This window comes from Anneissia japonica, unplaced genomic scaffold (genome assembly GCF_011630105.1).
Source record: "Anneissia japonica isolate Jap-2015-1 unplaced genomic scaffold, ASM1163010v1 scaffold287738_len211916_cov219, whole genome shotgun sequence".
NCBI classification, from domain to species: domain Eukaryota; kingdom Metazoa; phylum Echinodermata; class Crinoidea; order Comatulida; family Comatulidae; genus Anneissia; species Anneissia japonica.
Window position 1 is genome coordinate 1 of NW_022718514.1, and position 5,473 is coordinate 5,473.

Here is a 5,473-nt window from a genome sequence, read left to right on the forward strand (position 1 = left end):
AATCCATCGAGAAACAAAGGTATCCTAAAATTAGTCACGGATCTCATGAAAATGACTCTACTAGCAGGTATTTAAACGTTTGTATGATACACTAAACATTTCGTGAGAGAGTTGTTCCAGTTTGGTTTTTTCTTGATTGCTTGTCGTCGGATACGCTACTAAACATTTAAAACATATTTTAAGGGGAATTCTTTTGTCGTCTGAGGTTCTCCTTAACATTGTCAGTATTTTTATTATGGAACTGTTTTCACCCTCTTCATTGTCTTATGTTCCCCATGGAACCCTTTCACCAGGATTTTTAAAGAATGGTGAAATTTCAGAAAATGTCCTCAAAATTTTAAGGGTGGTGCACAAAATTCAAAAGGGTGGATACTAACAATTGCTATTTTAGTACATAGCAAGTGACACGCTAAGTCTGTTTATTGACCTTGCATTTGCATTAATATTTTTTTGAAGCGTGGTTCCAATATTTTAAGCATGGCGTATAATTTGCCTTTTTAATATTTTTATTTAAATTACGTTGTTTCTGTAAGTATCCTACGTGAAAAGATATTTTTATCTGCCATTAAAGATCCTAGTTAATCGTTTTTCATATTATTAATTTATTTACATATAATCTTGTTATAATAATGATTTACTATAAATATTGTTTAACATTTACGGAAATAAATGTTGTTTTGGAGGCACTTTACACATATACATATAGCCCCCCTAACCAAAACTTCTGGATCCGCCCCTGTACACAAACAATTAAAAAAACACACATCAGTATAAGAAATTAACAGTGTAACAGACAACAATATGTTCAGAGCAGGTAAAGCAAAATAAGCGAAGATATGAACATTTTATGATTTTGGGAGTCATTTAACGGAGGGCCAAAAGCGCTGAATAAAGAAATATTTGAAGCAAGTCTAAAATAATTGAACAACGGTAGAACACAGGATATTAAGGCACGCCTGCAAAGTTATTTCAATAATCGATTATTTGTTACTTGTATAGCTTCAAATGGAGTAAAATAATAGGAATTTTCAATAACATCTTAGACATTTGATGTACTGCGAAATTTACGATATCAACCCTATTTCACATGGTGCCAGCTTAAGCCCTGTTCTTTTAATTTCTTATTTTGAACTCTGCAATATATCATTATGTCTACAGAAGTGCTATAGATGTGGACCCTATAACATTATATACACTAACTGCAATCAAAATAAGATAGCTATAACATTATACACTAACAATCTATTATATGATAGCAAGCATAAACATTATTCTGTATCACAAAAAACACACACAAAATAAATACAGAGCTAGACCTGCTACTGTTATCAGCCAATTTAAAATCAATGTTTAAAGAATACTCTTTATTTAACTGTCGAGAGTTGATGTGGATTCTTCCCGCATTCAAATTAACAACAATTAGATAAGATAACAAGTCACCTACGCATCATTACATTATTCTGTATCACAGAGAAACACCCAAAACAAATACAGAGCTAGGGTTGTTATTGATTATCAGCCAATTTAAAGATCAATGTTCAAAGAATACAGTTTTATTAACTGTCTAGAATTGATAGGATTCTAACTTTCATTTTAAGTTACTTAAATATATAAATTAAACTGTTAAAATGTGAAATTAAAATTTTGATATTTTGTTTACCTCAAGCCCTGTAGTACATCTTTAAGTGATGCAGAAAAGTTTAGAATGATGGCAAATGATAGAACAGAAATGTAAAATCTTGCACAAGTAATGAAATAATTCACACAACTTACCATTAATATTAGATATACATATCAGCAGCAGTAACACAAAATATACTAGCAAACACTGAAAAGAATTTGTTTCAAACTAGTCTTCAAAAGATTATGCATGACAAAAATGTATCAGATTAGATGTATATAGAATTAACAAATGTTCCTGTACTATAATCATTGAGCTATTATATTTTTATTGTATTCTTATTATATCTCTATGCCTACAGTACTGTAATCATGAAAAGTGCCATCAGAGAGGCCTACTTACACTATCTACTGACAACATTACCACCATCATGTCCGCAAATCACTTGGGCCTGCAAATATAAAAATGATCAAAATATGACAGAAGAATGCTTATAATCAGGTTGTTGTAAATAAATAAAGTAAAAGTTAATTTTAGTTCCATATTAAATCAAAATCTTTTAGGCAGGTGCTTAGAAAAAAAAAGTGTTTCTTTTCGACTAACTGCTCTAAAAACCCTAAACCCTATATTTTTTAACCCGTAATTTGCATAGTTAAGCTAAATTACATATGAACAGGGTGTTCACAATATTCGTGGCAAAGTTTTTTTTTCTTCGATTCACCATGTTTTAAGCCACAGGTGCGCAAAGTGCGGCCCGCCGGCCACGAAAAAGTGATTTAAAAGCAGTGCTTGGAGGATTTTAGAAGCACACTTGAAACTCAAGTTTGGGGGCGACCCTTGGTGTATAAATATCAAAAATTCACTTTGGCCCTCCGACCGATTTTTATGCTAAACTATAGATTTCAGACAAAATATAAGAACCCCCATATTTGATTTATCGTCATGATACTAATTTGAGTAAGGACTAAATGTTTGCAACAATTTACCGCCCAGGTGTGTGCACAGATCTGGGAAAAATATTAACACTCTTTTTTACGTGTCCTACCATCATATATACACTCCCCTGTGTCCTTCTTCAGCGATATAAGTGTAACGTTGAAGGACACATGCGTGTCCGAAATATTTGTCTTCAATGAATGTTATGTCTCTATTATGTCAACGTATGCAATCGTTTCATTTTCGTATTTCTTTACGTTTATGTATATAATATAATAATAATAATGGTCGACTTATTTCTTTACGTTTATGTATATAATATAATAATAATAATGGTCGACTTATAGAGCGCATATCACATCATCAAATAAATATTTTGTGTAATAAAATGCCTTACGGGATTCGAACATGCGAGCTCTCGCTGTCTATATAATAGGCCTAATAATAATAACTATAATAATAATAATAATAATAATAATAATAATAATAATAATAATCAGACAAAGATCACTGCATCTCCGATCGGGGACAGAGTACCTTATTTAAGTGTAGCCATTTTTATTTTTTGGTGTGATTATATGTTGTTGTTTACGAAACTGTGAGAAGGTTTTTAAAAGAAAAATGATAGGATCTTGAGTAGGCTGTTAAAACAGCCTATTCTGTTTTCTCCATTTGTTTTATAATTTTGAAAAAAAATTAGGGGGTTGGGGCCTTTGCTCCCCCTTGAATCCATCTCTGTTCAATATAACACTTGACATAGCCGGCCTATTATTTTGTTTCACAAATGACTAATTCCAAATGCCAAGCGAAAGATTTTTATTCGAAAATTTGTTTTTGTTCATTACAGTTTTTACAACCTATAACACGTCATTAACCACAGTGTCAATATAGTTTTTACAACCTATAACACATTAACCACAGTGTACTGCAAATCCTTAATTAACCTTCAGAGAACATTATTTTTCAAAATGGCCTAATTAAGTAATTAATTATTTTCGTTAAATTAGATGGAGTTTGAATGTTGCTATATTACGCTAGTTTGAAGGTTTACTGTAAGCCAATCAGTTATACTTACTGTACATCTTCATCCATTCTTCGAGGGTGGGTTTCAAGGAAACATTACAAGACGCGCGTATACAGACGTCAAATCAACATTTGTTTGCTCCCCCCCCCCCAAAAAAAAGAATCACGGTCATTATCTTTATCTGTTCAGGATTATAACAAGAATATGAAAACCTAAACCGTTCCTGCTGCGCCAAACCCATAGAACTCGGCCTCAGTTGCATACTCGCGGTCAGCAAACTTGATGTTTACCACTAAAACGAAAGCGAGCTAGACAACAACTCAAGCGCTTTGAGACTTCGGTATAAAGCGCTATATAAATCCAACCACATTACATTACAAAACGAATTTAACCACCTTCTTGAATAATATGAATATCCTTAAAATAGCTTATACTTACTTGTCAAAGAGTACTAAAAGCAACTTTAATTTCGATGAAGTTGAGTGTTCCCGGCATCCTGGCACTGCTATCCCTTTCAGCTGATTATTTCGTAGCTCTACGACCGAATTTTGCCGTTGTGTATTAGTAACAAGGACTTTAAACCCCCTAGAAATGTAATGGGTGTGAACAAATGCCTATGCTTTTTTCAAACTACATACGGGTCACCACTTCTATATGATTCGAACTCAATCTCTAATAAGCTAACGACATTAGGCGTAATGCATGCTTGATGTGAACCCACATCACAAACTGGCCCTACGTTATTGATATCAGATATTAAACTCAGGAGAGAGGTGTGGTGGAAATGCAATGCGATGGGGGGGGGGTGTCTATAAAACGAGGACCGGAAGGCCCATAAACGAAGATCCATATTTTTCTCTCTTATTTTGATAATAATACACCAGAAGGCCTGTCTGGGGGGGGGGTGTCTATAAAACGAGGACCGAAGGCCCATAAACGAAGATCCATATTTTTCTCTCTTATTTTGATAATAATACACCAGAAGGCTGTCACATAATCAAAATTACGAAATTTTCTGGGCGTCTGTTTTTGAAATTTTCAATGGTCTTCGTTTTATAGACACCGAAAAACAAAGACCTCCAATTATTTCTCAATTATCTTACTAAAAGTATTTCAAAATCATTATAAAACAAAATTACCGAAAAAATAGGGGTCTTCGTTTTTGGGTCTTCGGTCTTCGTTTTATAGGCACCGATGCGGCGGATGCTTTCGCAACCCATCCCTTATCACAAAAGGTCTACATTTATGGGTAGAAAAACAAAAAAGACCAGAGGCGTACCTAAATGAGAACGGGCTCCAGTGCAAAAACAATTGCCGGGCGCTGATTTGTGAAGCTCGGAGGCTAGGTACAAACGCCGGGGACCTCTGACTCTCTGTCGGGCAGATCCTTGCACCACCCCTGCAGAGTGAAATAAATCGATTTGTTTGCCGTCACGGTTTATGTTGTTTACCCTCTGTATGTTTTCAACTCTTTTTTTGTTTGATGAAAATCCAAAGGTTGCCTTCTACTGTCAGTCGAATGTTGTACTTCAGACCAGGAAACGCACATTGGTACAAGAAAACAGAAAACATCAATATAACTTTCAAAAGTCTTAAGTCTTGGTAGCAGGGGTGGCGCCAGGAATTCCCAGACGTGGGCGGGGGAACGATGTTCCCGACAAGTTGGCGTCATCGGGCGTCAGATTATAAAAAATAGATGAGCCGTACTAGTCTGATATGATAGAAAATGAATATAGCACGGGACAGTAAATTTTATTGACAAGACACTAGATTTCATGCACAGAGTGCCCTTAAGCAGGTAAATGTGAAGCTAAAAACATACGGTAATTAACCCAAATTAAACAATGTAGACTGGGTGGATAGACCTAAAGCAAGCTAATTATTTCAAGTTA

At 34.6% G+C, this 5,473-nt stretch overlaps 1 long non-coding RNA gene across 1 annotated transcript; it reads right to left on the reverse strand.

The window, feature by feature from the left end:
• Positions 1-1,077: 1,077 nt before the first annotated feature.
• LOC117110544 lies at positions 1,078-4,068 on the reverse strand. Its single transcript, XR_004445716.1, has 3 exons — positions 4,020-4,068; positions 2,024-2,072; positions 1,078-1,828 (listed from the first exon to the last, which is right to left on the reverse strand). It is a non-coding gene; the product is annotated as an uncharacterized LOC117110544 (long non-coding RNA).
• Between the last annotated feature and the right edge of the window lie 1,405 nt (positions 4,069-5,473).